Source organism: Symphalangus syndactylus, chromosome 7, assembly GCF_028878055.3.
Source record: "Symphalangus syndactylus isolate Jambi chromosome 7, NHGRI_mSymSyn1-v2.1_pri, whole genome shotgun sequence".
Classification (NCBI taxonomy): Eukaryota; Metazoa; Chordata; class Mammalia; order Primates; family Hylobatidae; genus Symphalangus; species Symphalangus syndactylus.
Genome location: NC_072429.2, coordinates 23,727,151 through 23,743,008, shown reverse-complemented (window position 1 = coordinate 23,743,008; position 15,858 = coordinate 23,727,151). Strand labels below are relative to the sequence as shown.

General features: G+C 36.5%; 1 long non-coding RNA gene across 1 annotated transcript in view; it reads right to left on the bottom strand.

Annotated features, from left to right (window-relative positions):
* Window positions 1–1,114, bottom strand: part of LOC129486060 (uncharacterized) — a 34,058-nt gene extending 32,944 nt beyond the window's left edge. The window contains exons 1-2 of the long non-coding RNA XR_008658847.2: window positions 963–1,114; window positions 353–451 (exon numbers count right to left, since the gene is read on the bottom strand). This is a non-coding gene — a long non-coding RNA (uncharacterized lncRNA). The remainder of the gene's footprint in view (window positions 1–352; window positions 452–962) is intronic.
* Window positions 1,115–15,858: the final 14,744 nt, after the last annotated feature.

Genomic DNA, 15,858 nt, shown 5'->3' with positions numbered 1-15,858 from the left:
TACTAACTGTGATTTCACACAAGTCAACTTCCTATGCATTGTTTTCCAACACAAAATAGAACAGCTGAAACAAATGTTCATAGAGGGTCTGTTCAGCTGTTTAATGCTGTGCTTTTAGAACTATGTGAAGGCTTTTAAGGTCCTTGAAAACTAATGCCGGAAATGATTTAAGTATTCCCCTGAAACCATATGTATGTGATTAATTTTCCTAAGGAAGAAAACATTTGCATATCCAAAGGAATTTTTCATTTTAATATAGCCTAGCTCCTGTCCCAATTACCATCAAACTTTTATTAATAAAATAATGTTGTCTCATTTCAACCAATTTACAGTCAAGAGAAAAGAGACAGACCTGAAAAGTATCCATTTATTCCATTCATTCCATGGATATCTCAGAAGGCAATAATACACTGGTCTTTTCAATCATCAAAAACCATACAGAGAGTAGCTTCTGGCAAAAAAATAAAATAAATACATTTATAAGGCAGGGAAAGATAGAGAGAGGGATACAAAGACACAGAGAGAGAGAGATGAAGAAAAAGGCAAAGGAAAAGACAGAGGGAGGTAATATGAAAATATTTTGAAAAGTGCAAAGCACTGAATGAATATAAATATAAGAGGCTTCAACCACCTATCTGAAGAAATCACCAATCAATGATATCCATTTCTTTATTCTGCTAGAAAATTTAAGTTCTCTAATGCAGTCCAGCATATATTGGTTAGAGCATAAATTCTGGGTAAGAGCAGACATGGAGTTGAATTTCAGATTCAGTAATTACTAGCTGTTTGATTGTAAACAATTTAATTTCCATGAGCTTCAGCTTCATATTAGTGAAAGGAAAACAATAATAGTAATCTCATAGAACTGTTTGAATTAACTAACAAGATTCATGTACAAACATGGATAACACTTATTAAGTATTTACTATATAGCAAATGCTCATTACACGTTAGTTACTTACAGAAATCACTCCTCCAGTCATCCTGCTGTTTCATTTCATGATCTTTTGCTATCCCACTGGTATCTTTTTTTTTTTTTGGCAATTTTATTATTATAAGCTTAGCTCTAAAGGATTAAACTGATTTCAGTTTTCACCACTCTGGACGTGTGAAGAGATGCTAGAAGGAAAAAAAAAAATGAATTCAGAAAGTAAATTCCACTTATTAAGTTGAAACCAAAATAGAATTTTAAAGGATAAGTTTGGTTTTGGTTTCAATTGGTGATTAGGAATACTCTATTCTGTCACAACTCCATCTTTTCATCTACTTTTGTTTTCAGCAGGTTCTGGGCCATCCAGTTCTAATCTCTGTTATAAGAATGGATTTTGAGCTGGAAAAATACCAACATGTGAACTGCTCAGATTACCTTTAGTGACACACAGAATTTCTCAAATCTAAAGGAAAGGGTCAAAAGATGCAAATCCAAGGGGCCTTGGAAAAATATTATCAATATACCAATAAATTGGTGCTTTGTCGGTCAGATTTCTCCAAACGTGGTCCATGGCCCATCGTGGGCTGCCACAGTCTCCATAGTGGGCCATGGTCTTTCCCAACTCAATAGAGTTGGAACAAATATTTACTAAGCATAGTATGTGCCAGAAACTATTCGATACTCAAGATGCAGTGATAAATAAAATAGAAAAAGCCCTTGATCTATTGGACTTATATTCTAGTATCTAGGGACAGACACATAAAAATTAATAAGTAATATATTATCTGGCAAATGATATAAGTGCTTTAGAGGAAAATAAACAGGAAAGGGGAATAGAAATGCCATGGTAGGAAGAGAGGCTCAATTTACATAGTGTGTTCAGTGGAAGTTTCACCAAGATGATAACATTTGAGAAAAGACCTAAAGCAGATGAGTAGCAAGCCTTTTGCATATCTGGGGAAACAGTATGGTAGGCAGAAAGAGGATCAAGGCAAAAACATTGGGGTGAAAAAGTACAAGCAGGCTATGTGGCCAATCTTTTCTTATCAAACTATCTTTTACATTGAATGAGTCATGGGATATGTCAACCTTCCCAAAATGAACTCCTTTCAAAAACCTGGAACATCTTCAGATGTACTTTTGTAAGTCGAGCCCTGGACAGTGGACACCCAAGAAAATTATTCAGAATGACAATATGATGCAATTTTTTTAAGTCTAAATGAGTATCACATCCAGCTATTGTGGTCACTGCTACTTAAATCTAGAAAATAGAACCCCTCTGAGTAAAGACTAAAGAATAGCAATCATGCAATATGGCACTCATTCAACAGTCGGTGAAATATTTAATAAGCATGCACTATGTTTCACGTATTATTTTTGTATTATCAAAAATACAAATAAGAAGATTGCATTTACTAGCATCTTGGTCTTGGATACATAACAAGGACATGTACACATAGTCTTGTGATAAAACAACTCAAGCACATGGAATCAACTTTCCACACCACCAAGCACCATCACCAACATTCTGAAGAAAATTTTCTTTGGAGTCTTACACTACAGATATGGTCATCTCCATTCACAAACAATCAGCAGATTACCTATTTAACATTATTCACAAGTACTAGATAGCATCGATTCTGAAAATAGATACAGAAAGATTAGATTATTCTTTCTTAACAGAGGTGAATTTCCCATGAAGCAAAGCAAGACATAAAGAGATATTTTGCGGGAAAAAATTTCCAATTGTTCTTTGGCTGGACACTTCTTTGGATTTTGTGGATGAGGAAAAGAGAATACACAATTCCCCCTGATTATCTGTTCCTATAATGAACATCTGTTGCATTTGCCCAAAAATCCATTCTCCCCTTCTCTTGGAGAATCATCCCCTCCTCCTTTCTGAGTCAGACCATTTTGATTGAGAATTATAGCTCCAGGGGTGAGCAAGTGATCCAAACTAAGACAGAGTACTCCTTGTCCCCTTGCAGGGCCAGCTTCATTGGCGAATGTATGAGCCATGTAAATATATAGGACCCTGGAGCCGGAAGGATCTCACACTTGGCTTAATGTGTTACACCCTCTGTCTCAAAATAGGTAATAATTTTGTTTCTGAACTTGTGTTTTTTAAGTAAAATCCAATGGGACAATAAGGTTTCCATGTGAGCGGAGTAAATATGCACAATGTCCATCACTCCATGCTACCCCATTCACTCATAACATTTGCGTGTAGCATTCACATGGCCCCATAAATACAGAATTTCAGTACATTAGAGTTCAGTGATATTCAAAGCAAGAAGGTATCATTTGCATCTAAAACTGAATAATTGAGGGCCCTGAAAGCCACATTTTTCTTTTGAGCCAGAATTTCCTTCAATAGGAAAAGAAGTCAATTGCATTCTAAGAAACACGGGTGACCAGAGAACCCTATCATATTCATTTTTTCCAGTGTAACATTCCTGTATTAGGCAACCACGTAGCTGATAATGATGACATTCTAGAAGGAAAGGAAAAAACGGGGCAACTCAGAGTTCCTTTTTCTTTTGGTCCTTCCTTACTTATCAATGAGTGGGACCTAGAGAATATTGATAGACTGAGGACATATCAAGAAGTGAAGTTAGTATGATGCAGCATCTCTACAGTTCTGGTAAGAACAAAATCCATATGCATGAGAAAGTTTATACAACATAAATTTTGTAACTTTGATGAATTTGTATATGAATTAAATGTCATTTAAAACTGGCATTGCATATATAAAGATAAATGGTAAGGTCTATGCTAATCATTTAAAATTTAAATTTTCTTTACTTAGAATGACATTAAACAGCAAATAAAAAACACCATGACAAGTTAAATGTGAGCACGGAAGAAAGAAACTTCATATTTAATCACCTTTAACAGCACTCTTTTCTTACTTTTTGAACACGAAACTTCACACTTTGATTACGCACTAAGCCCCACAAATTCTGTAGCTAGGCCTTCTTCCTGGCCACCGCGATTGGTTCAGAATGGGCATATGAATTAATCCAGGCCAATGAGACTTAAGATCATGGAGTTTTTGGAGTTTTACCTTTTTATTTAAAACAAACAAACAGAAAAAAGCTTTGTTTTATTTTGGTTTTCTTTCCCCTGGAGCAAAGAAATATAGAATGTCTCTTTCCACTGAAAGCGATTAGGAATACAACCCTGGAGCTCCTAATGGTCATCGTACTGCTGAATAATGAAAATGCCAGAGGAAAAAAAATGACGCCAGAGGTGGAAAAAGATTCCTCGTAGTATCATCTGAGAATCTGAGCCCAGCCATGCCTGCTCCTCCTATGTTTCTATTTTGTTAGGACTAGTTGAGATCAATTCTCTCTTTGCTCAAGCTAGTTGGAACCAAGTTTCTATTATTTACAATCAAAATATTCTTGCTATTAGTATTCCTTTACCACATACCTTTGATGTGTTCCTGCTCCTTTGCCTATGGAATAAAGGCAGTTCTTATGAATTTAGCATTTACTCCAGGCTCCTACCCAACTTTCCACTTTTTCTTTCCATTATGCAAGCCGCACACTTGTGTTCTGGCCACCACCCCTCTGCTCCTGGTTGCGCCTTCCTACTTGTGCTTTACTTTTACTATTTCCGCCTACACCTAGAGACCATGTGACCTCACTTACTGCCTCATAATGCTGCATCACATCTTTCAATACCCACCTGCAATGTTCTTTCTCTAGAATGATTTCCCTGTTTGTCTTCAAAACCATGTTCTTTCCATTTCTTTAAACATTGTTATTTGAAATATACACTTGTGTAATAATAGTTATCTATATTCCTCACTAAATTGTACATATTTCAAAGGTATCTTTGAATTTTCTACAGTGTCTAGCACAGATACTGGTACGTACTTCTTGTTCCATAAGTACTAGTTGAATTGAATTAAATGGAGGACTGAAAAACAACTGAGAAGAAAATTCCAAACACTCAAGAGGGTAGGAAGAATCACAAACCTTTATGAACTCCGGCAGTGATCTCTTAAGTAGGCTATTTTGTGTCATTCTTAATGGTATTTTTGCCTGAGGGAAGACACAATAAATAACATTTTAAAAAATCAGATGACTATTCCTGCTTAATGCTTAGGATAAAACGGACAATTCAGTTCATCAAGGAGACAAACTCTCCCAGCTTCGGCTCTGAGTCTCTCAAGTTGCAGTTATCCTCTTTTAGGCCAAAAGTGGCACTTCAAAATAGAAAGTCTCATATCATATACTAAACTGTTTTGGGTTCAATAGAAGCATAAATTCAAAAAGGTCAAAGTCATATCCTTTTTTTTTACATTTTTATGAGTACATAGTAGGTATATAATTTTCATCCATCCCTTCCTCCCTTCTACTCCTAAAATACAGAAAGTATTCAATAAACACTAGTTGAAAGTTTTTTCTTGTCTTTTTTTTTTTTTTTGAGACAAGTCGCGCTCTGTCACCCAGGCTAGAGTGCGATGGCGTGATCTCGGCTCACTGCAACCTCCACCTCGAGGGTTCCAGCGATTCTCTTGCCTCAGCCTCCCAAGCAGCTGGGATAACAGGCACCCGCCACCTCGCCCAGCTAATTTTTGTAATTTTAGTAGAGACAAGGGTTCACCATGTTGGTAAGGCTGGTCTTGAACTCCCGACCTCAGGTGATCCGCCCACCTCGACCTCCCAAAGTGCTGGGATTACAGGCATAAGCCGCTGCATCCAGCCTAGTTGAAAGTTTTTAACTAAAACTTTTAATTATCAAATTCTTGTCCTGAAATGTTTCTTTCATAATTTTTATTTTCATGTTCTAATGTAAGTGGTACTTTGAAAAATAGAATACAAAGTGACTAGTGCCATTAGAATAGTACCCCTGACACTCTGCGATGCTCTGGCTCCTTCTTAGTTTGGGTTTCTCCATAAACAAACTCTGAGACAATGATGTGGGTGCAAGTGGTTTTGCAAAGAGGTGATGCCAGGAAGTACTGTGAAGAAGTAGAAAAGTGAGAGAGCAGAGCGGGGGGATGTGTTAGTAAGGGGTGAATAAATGAGCAAGTTATTGCTGCAGGCAATTGGGTGTCAATGCTACTGAGGACCCTCTGAGAGTCTTTGTGCAACACACCCTGAGATTCCCATCCCTCACTGGCTGAACATCACTCCAGGGGAAATTAACTCTACAGCACTTCCACCATGGCAGCCATGCTCTTGCAGCTAGATAATACAACGAGGCAAAGAGACACAGAAGCCATGTGTGATTGTCCCAGGACAGGCTGAGGGGATATGACTGACTGCATCTGCCACAGGTCCTGATAAGTGTAATATGACATACTCCTGAAGCATCAATATCTTATCTATTGTGCACCTGCTGTGTGCTACACATTGTTCTAGATGTAAAAGGTATAAAATTGAAAATAACGGATGGAAATCTCTTCCATTATGAAACTTGTACACCATTAGAAAAGACAGATATTAACTCATATATTATACAAATATATGAAGCATGTTTTATGAAGTTCAATGCATATAATGATAACTTGATCTTGTCTGAGAAGCTAAGGATGGGTTCATAGAGAAAATGAGCTTTGAGATGAGGAAGGAAAGGTAAATAAGACTGCGCTATGAGACACTGAATACATTAAAAAATGGAAATATGGCTGAAATGCAAAGATAAAGGAGAAAGAGGAGCAGCAGGTCAGGCTAGAAAGGCCAGCAGGGGCCAGATTATTTGGCGCCCTGAGGGATATGTTAAAAACTATAGTTTTAAAATAGGAACAATGGAAAGTCACTGAAGGATTTTAAGAGGAGAGAATATTATGTGGCAAGAAAATCGTTTTGAAAGACTTTTTTGCCTATCCCTTGTAGGAATTGGTTTAGAAAAGTGCAGAGTAGGTGTGAGAAGTACACTTTAGAAAACATAAGTGACAAAAATTGTGCGGATATAAATTGTGGCTTAAGCTAGATAGTCATAAAGTAGATGAACTGATATAAAAATGGCATGACTTGATGATAAATTAGACATGGAAGAAGTATCCATGAAGATACTTCCATTTCTACCTCTGGCTTCTGCTCACTGGAACCCCATAAAGGCAGACACTGTCTTGTTCTCTGCTGTACTGTAGTAACTCATATACTGCCTGGATTACAGAGCAGGCCCATATTTTTGGATAATTTTTGATAAATATTAGGGAAGGAACAGATTTGGTGAGGGAAGTACCTTTAAGAGTACCATACCATTGAGACCTCCAAGTGGCAATGCTGAATAAGCATTTGGAATAGAGAGTCTGCAGCTCCCAGGAGGTCTGGTCTGGAGATGTAAATCTGGAATCGTCACATATACTTGATAATTGAAATCCAGGTCATACTTGTTATTGCCTGGCGAGAGAATTTAGTATAAGAAGAAACCCTTGAGGAACTTGCCGACAAATTAAACCTAACGTATAACTGCAAATAAATTTCTCCTTTGAAAGCTATGTAAATATTTATAAGTTATTCTTATATACATAAGTTGGGAAGACAATAGTTTTGGTGTTGTTTTTGCTTTGTTTTATTTTCTTACCTCGTCTTGATTTCTCAGTCTCTTAGAGATAATTTTGTTTTTCTCTCAGACATAATTTTCATCCAGACACAAACACACAAGTGGTTCTCACATTTTAAAAGTCTGTGATAAATCTTAACACAGTTTGAACTATTATAAATAAGAAAACTATTCAACAGTGCTTTCAAATCACTCCCTTTAGCTTCTAAATTTTCTAAAATGCAGAGTTAATTACTTAGTGGGACATAATGGTAAATAAAATTAAACGGAAAGGGGCACAGAATTGTCAACAGAAAGAATCCCAGAATCAAAACAACCGCTTACTTGTCGGTCGATAAAGTGAAGAGCAGAAAACCTCTTTGTAAAGGTTGTTCTTTTTTTTTCCCTTAGCAGAAAGAGAACATATGCATGAAATCAATAGTCTATATTTTATATCTAAGAATACCATACATATACAGAAAAGCACTTAATCTCTGAGATCCTATAACCATATGTCAACTAGAAAAACAGTGGCTAAATGTATTTACCACAAAGCCAAATAAATGGAAACTTCAGGACATTCTTACTTCAAAGCTTACTTCAGTTTAAATATTCCCTGAATATTTGTTTAAGCTCCACAAGGTTAAGGGAAAAAATATATATAAATGAGATAAAGTGATATCCTCCAAGCATTCAAATGAATTTCAGATAAAACTTCAACCTCTTTCTATGGTCAAAGGTGAGGCTCTGCAAGACCGGGCTCTGCCTACTTGGCCCACCTACTCCCCATCAGCACTCTCCAGTGTACTCACTGTCACTGAGTCACAGAGCTGAGTCAGAAGCTGCTCAGATGCTCCAGATCTTTCCCACTTTAGGATTTCTGCATGTGCTGAACTGTTTGCCTGGAATTTTCTTTTTCTTTTCTCTGCTTATCCCTTATTATTCCTTTTAATCTTTCTGGGCCCAACCTAAATGCCATCTTTTCCAAGAGTCCTTCCAGAGTCACCCAATCTAAAGAGAAACATCCTCTCCTCACACCCTTATTCTCCACCCAACACCTGGTAGCTCGTTCTTTCTTTTTTTCTCTTAGACAAATAGAAATTGTATATATTTATCGTGTACAACATGTTCTTTTGAAATATATATACTTTGTGGAATGGCTAAATCTAGCTAATTAATGAATCCATTATCTCTTACATGCTTTATCCCTGGCAACATTTAATTAGATGTTGTGCACACTGTTTAGTTGCTTATTCCTTGTTTTTCCCATAAGATTGTGAGCTTTGTGAGGGTTAGGCTTTTTGTTTACTAACTAATGTATAACAAGCAGCCACTACAGTGTAAGCATTCAATAAATACTTGCTGAATAAATGAGTGACACCCTTAAGTGGTAAGCACTTCCCCTTGGGGCATCATTACATAGTCTTCAAATATGAGCCTGGCTGACAACCTACTGAATTCAAAACCCACTGTGAGTAAGAAACTAAAACAAAAACCACAACCTGAAATTTTTTGCTGCAAAAGGATGATTTTTTTCTCTCATTTGAAACATGCTGACCATAGAGTGTCCTATGGATGCCTCCAATTTCAAAACTCTTCTTAGATCTTGACATTTTGTTCTTAATCTTTCCCCAATTTAAAATGTGCATTTTGGTCAGCATTAATGCATATGTCATGTTGATTTAATCACAGGGAAATGAAAATGTAAGAGTTTTATTTCCAGAAAGTTAATAATTTTGGATGTCATGAGAAGCTGGTCTCAAACATTTCTATTCTTTCTCAATCAGCATTTCTCAAAATTTTTTTCTAAGGAAAACAGTTGTTCCAAGAAGTGCTAACATACTATGCAATAATGCATGTATACACATCTATGTAACTACCTACTTGCATAAGGTTTTGTAGAGTCAAATATATAGGAAATACTGAATTAAACAAAGATAAATAGGTCTATAATTGTCTTCTCAGACAGCCTTGATTAATACAGGCATACCTCTGAGATATTGCAAGTTCAGTTCCAAACCATCACAATACAGAAATTCACACAAACTTTTTGTTTTCCCAGTGCATATAAAAGTTGTTTACACTATACTGTAGAATATTAAGTATAGAATAGCATATCTACAAAACAATGTACGTAACATAACTTAAAAATACTTTATTGCTAAAAAAATGTTAATCATCTGAGCCTTCAGTGAGTGTAATCTTTCTGCTGGTGGACGGTCTGACAGTGTTGATGGCTGCTGAGGTAGTAGTCATCAGTTGATGTCTGATCAGGTAGTAAGTGCTAAAGTTCGGAGGGGCTGTGGCAATTTTTAAAAATAAGACAGCAATACAATTTGGCACATCGACTGACTCTTCCTTTAATGAAAAATTTCTCTCTGTCCCACGTGATGCTGTTTGACAGCATTTTACCTGTAGTGGAGCTTGTTTCAAAACCGACGCCAAGTCTCTCAAATGCTGCTGATGCTTTATCAACTCAGTTTATGTAATATTCTAAATATCTTGTTGTCATTTCAATAACGTTCACAGCATCTTCACCAGGAATAGATTTCTTCTCAAGAAACCGTTTTCTTTGCTCATCCACAAGAAGAAACTCCTCATCAGTTCACATTTTATCATGAGATTGCAGCAATTCAGTAGCATCTTCAGACTCCACTTCTAATTCTAGTTCCTTTGCCATTTCCACCACATCTGCAGTTACTTCCACTGAAGTCCTGAACCCCTCAAAGTCATTTTTGAAAGTTGGAATTAGCTTCTTCTAAACTCCTATTTTGACCTCCTCTCATGAATCATAAATGTTCTTAACAACATCTGGAATGATGAGTCCTTTCCAGAAGATTTTCAATTTACTTTGCCCAGCAGAGGAATCACTATATGGCAACCATGGCTGTACAAAATGTATTTCTTAAATAATAAGACTTGAAAACCAAAATTATTCCTTGCTCCATAGGCTGCAGAATAGATGTATGTTAGCAGGCATGAAAACAACATTTATCTTCTTGTATACCTCCATTAGAGCTCATGGGTGACCAGGTGCATTGTCAATGGTCAGTAATAATTTGAAAAAATATATATTTTTTTCTGAGCAGTAGGCCTCAATTATGGGTTCAAAATATTTAGTAAACCATGTTGTTAATAGATGTGCTAACATCCAGGCTTTGTTGCTTCATTTACAGAGCACAGGCAGAGTAGAGTTGGCGTGATTATTAAGGGCTGTTGGATTTTTAGAGGGGTAAATGAGCATTGGCTTCAACTTAAATTCACTAGCTGCATTAGCCCCTAACGAAAGAGTAAGTTTGTCCTTTGAAACTTTGAAGCTGGGCACTGACTTCTCCTTTCTAGCTATGAAAATTCTACATGTTGTCTTCTTCCCATATGAGGATGTTTTATCTATATCAAAAATATATTATTTAGTGTACCCACCTTCATCAATTATCTTACCTAGATTTTCTGGATAACTTGCTGTAGCTTCTACATCAGGCTTTACTGCTTTACCTTGCACTTTTATGTTATACAGAAGGCTTCTTTTCTTAAACCTCATGAACCACCTTCTGCTAGCTTCCAACATTTCTTCTGCATTTTCTTACCTCTCTCAGCCTTCATAGAATTGAAGAGTTAGAACCTTGCTCTGGATTAGGCCTTGGTTTAAGGGAATGTTATGGCTGGTTTGATCTTACATACAGACCAGAAAACTTTCATCATATCAGCAATAAGGCTGTTTTCTCTTCTTAGCATTCAACTGTTCACTGGCGTAGTCCTTTTAATTTCCTTCAGTAACTTTTCCTTTGCGTTCACAACTTGGTTAACCGTTAGGTGCAAGAGGTCTAGCTTCCAGACTGTCTGAGCATCACACATGACTTCTTCACTAAGCTTAATCATTAAGCTTTTGAATTAAAGTGAGAGATATCTTTCTTTCACTTGAACACTGAGAGGCCATTGTAGGGTTATTAATTGACCTAATTTCAATATCGTTGTGTCTCAGGGAATAAGGAGACCCACGGCAAGGGAGAGAGATGGGGCCAGCTGTTGGTGGAGCAGCCAGAACACACACATTTATTAAGTTAGCCATCTTCTGTGGGCATGGTTCATACCCATCACCTCAAATACTTCACATTACTCTATGGTGAGAACACTTAAAATCTATTTTTAATTATTTTGAAATATATAATACGTTATTATTAACTATAGTCACCATGATGTATAATAGATCACCACAGCCTATTCCTCCTGTCTAAATGGAGATGTTGGTCAAAGCTATAATTTTTATTAAAGCTAAGACTTGAAATGGAATTATGAAAATAGAATATATATCACTGAGAAATGAGAGATTTATTAATTATCTAATGAGGTAACTCAAATTGAATTTTGAATACTAAGAGCAATAAAAGGGCAAATGATGAAATAACATCATCAAGAACTTATCAGCTTCAAACTCATTACTCATTGCCCACCTACCATCATTTCAGTCACTTGACATTATACCCAAGAATCATTAACACATTACTGAAACATTTGCTTTGCTTTAAAGTGTTGCATAATTTACTGTAAATGGCATGCTAAACTTTTCCATCCTTATACACTTTGATACTAATGATGCTTTGAATACTTATAGTTTACTAATGGCTAAAATACATTATAAATAGTTTACTACTTAATTACCTATTTTAATTCATAGGAGAGCTTAAGCAGTAGGCAAAAATAAATTGTAATAAAATTTGATAGATAAGCTAAACTGAGTTTCTAGTGAGTATAAATGTTCTCTTCTCTTGAAATAAACTCAGATAATAAAATTATCAGTAATTTAAGGTACTCTTACTTTCTGCTATATGCACAACTATTTTATAAATAACGGTTTTATGTTCTAGTTTTAATGAAGAACTATGAAAAGCATACTCTAATAACCTATGAACTGATACATATCTAAAATAATCTATGACCATACAATTATTCTGATTAAGGTATAATAAAAGGAACATATTATTTGGGGTCCAAAAAACATGGACTCCATCACTGATACATTTATTCAACACATTTTATTGAGCTTATACTATATGCCAGTCACTTTTTGAGGTACCTGGATACTGTAGATAGCAAGAAAAAATATTTACCCTTATGGGACTTACATTCTAGGAATGAAGACAGACAAACAACTAAGCACAGAGTAGAGCAATCCATGTTATAAAAAAAGATACGAATCTATAATAAAAAGGGAGGAGTGATGGAGAGAGGAGACCGACGTGATAAAGTAGTCAGGGAAGTCCTTTTCAGGGAGAAAGCATTTGAGCAGAAACTTGAATGAAAGTAGGAAACTGAGCCATTTTAAGACCTAATAAAACAGTATTCCCAGAAAAGGGAGCCAAAGGTAATTTTTCCCAGAAAAGCACCTATGTCCTCGAGAGGAATAAGCTTGGCAGGTCTAAGGAGCATGAGAAAGTCATTGTGACCAGACTGAGCATTGTACAAGATGAGGTAGGCAGATAGCTTGTCTGTGGTAAGGGTTGCGGGTGTTACTGAGCGTGATGAGAAGACTAGAAGTTTGAGTGTGTTTCATTCTAGGACTTAGGTTTCCAAATGTTCAATCTAGCTGCTGAATGGAGAACCAACAGTAGTTAGGCAGAATGAACAGGGAGATTTTAGTAGCTTAGTAATAGTCTTCCAAGTGAGACATGAAGGTGCCACTTATGAACACGTGAACAAGTTACTCAGCCTATCTGGCCTCAGTTTCCTCACCTACAGGCTGTGAGTTATAAATGAGTTCTCATTACATGCAACTAAAACTCTGCATTGAAGGTTAAACAAACTTCAGTGGCTGACTACAAGATTCTGCATCTAAAATCAACATTGAATTCAAATTCAACCCTGGGCAAAACTGAAGTGGTCTTTCAGAGAATTTATTTCATATGTACTGTATAAATTTTGGAAGAAACACTATAAAAATAGCATTAAAAAGTGACAGCAACTCTAACATGTAAAAATAACAATTCTGAATATGTTGCTGTTTTTCTCCCTGAGGATGTATTTTTGTAAACCTGTTTTTGTTTCAAAGAACCATTTATCATCCTTCAAAGCATTAAATGTCCTTCAAAAAACATAAACTTTTACTTGTTTGCAGGCCTATATAATTATAAACAATGCTTTGATAATGCTTGTGTGTAAATCCTTGCATGCCTACCTGGTTATTTCCATAGTAAATATTCTTGAGAGTAGAATTTTTGAGGCAGTCAAATATATATATATATATATATACACACACACATATAAATTTAATGCATTTAACATCATTGCCAAATTTATTTCCAGAAACTTACTCCAATAACCCTTTTAACATGTGCCTGACAAAAAGATTTTTGACCTTTCTAGGGCTTTTCTGAGACCTTTAAAGCCCTCTTTTTACGTCTTATAGTTTCTATCTCTGCCTGTTTTTCTTGGGAAGTGTCCATGCTCCAGACTTTTCTTCAGATCTAACACTGCACAAGTCTACATACTCAAAACCTCCCTCGGTGTGGAGTCATAGCTGACAATATTGATTCCCTGCATAACTGCCTTTCTCACCCTTCTCCCTAGCCAATAGCGACACTAGTTTGTTTAGGTATCAGATTGCCAGCAATACATCGTATTTAAGGCAAGGAGGTACCTCTTCCAATCCCGGGAATGGGCCAATAAATATTTATATTTGTAATTCATTGATGGGAAAAAGTCATTCTTCTATTTTCTAATTCCATTGTCTTTGCCACGAATTAATGGCATGTGAATGATGTTAAACCAATCAAACATAAGAGGAAACATGCTGGGGGCTTCTGGAACAGCAATCTATGCTTCCCAGACAATAGAAAAGAAGCGGTTCTCTAACTGCTCTGGCCACTGTCCTGCTTCATACTTTTGAATGGAAATGTGATAGATGGAAATTTAGCAGCCATTGTGTAGCTGCTACACATTTAGTTACTACATTTCAAGATAAAAACAAGCACGTCAAGGATGGCAGAACAAAAGGATAAAAAGCGCCTGGCTTCTTGCTGACATCGCTCAGACACTGAACGAATCTTGAATTGTCCACCTAAATGCTTCTTATTATGTGAGATAATTCAATGTTTTATTGTTTAAAGCCACTGTTTTAATTTTTTTCATTACTTGCTGTTGAATATACCCTATTCAATAAATGAGGACATCTAATCAATCTCTCTACAAGTAGACATTCATTTGTTTCCTGAGCCACCACCATTAATTTGAATGTCAGTGGGGTTCATTTAGTCTGAACTGGGGGCTTCAATATCATAACTCAGGATAACAGTTACATAGTATGGTGTTCATGAGAATCTGCCTGCAGAACTCAATGACAGGAAGCTTAACTGGCCAGGGACTCAGCTGCTATACTCTGAAACCCTTGTCTGCATTTGTGCTGAGGCCAATGACTGAACATGGCAGGGATTTTAAGGCAGGCCCATCCCTGGGAAACAGAAGACTCCCCTGACAGCCAACTTTAATATGAAGATTCCCGATGGCATTGCCACACCTTCCCCACAACCTTCTTTTGCTGTCATCTTCACCGAGGATCAGACTTGAGTTGCAACCTGATGGTTCTCCCACCTTCCCCAGATCCCACTCCATTTCTCTCAAAGGTGTTTCTCCTAGTAAAAACTTTGCATGTTAAATCCAGTCTCAGAGGACTTAGACTAACATGCATGGTATAAATATCAACTAATAACCCTTTACCTGTACCTTTTCCAGTGAGCCCAGATTTGACTTCTGAATAATTCTCAATCCAGTATTTCATTGCAACCACTATTAATAAGTAGTGGTTTTCATGCTAGATGAAACCTTTATACAATCTCTGCCTTACCCTAAAGGAGTATTTATTGTTCACATGCCAAGAGTTGTGTCATACTGGAAAGGGAAAAAAAAAAAGCTATGATATCTTAGGCACTTCTCACATAGCTCCTTTACATATTTCCAAAGAGTCCCAGGACTAATATATTCATTAGAAACTCAGAATGACAATAAAGGTTTTAGTCAACAGGTTTTTGTTTGTTTGTTTGTTTGGCTGTCTAGCTTTTCATTTCCTCTTCCAAACTGCACTCAGTTTGTTAAGGGGTTAGATTACTGAATACAATCTGGTGAGATTATCGAGAGACCTGCCTTCCCTTAGAGCAAACATAATTCCTCCCTCCAACTGAATTTGGAGAAAGGGAAAAGATACTGAAAATGGTTGCAATTTTAGTCCTTCTTACTAGTGGCATCATGATGTCAAAGAAAAGTTACACTTGGACAAGTTAAACAGGCAAGGAAGGTGTTATTCAAAACTGTCACCATAGCAGACAGAGATTGAACTTAACTCTATTTTAACAAATGGCTGAGAATTTTTAAGCACTGAGTGAGCCAGTAGATACTGCTGGAGGACTTTAGGTGGGAGATTGGCCAATGTAATT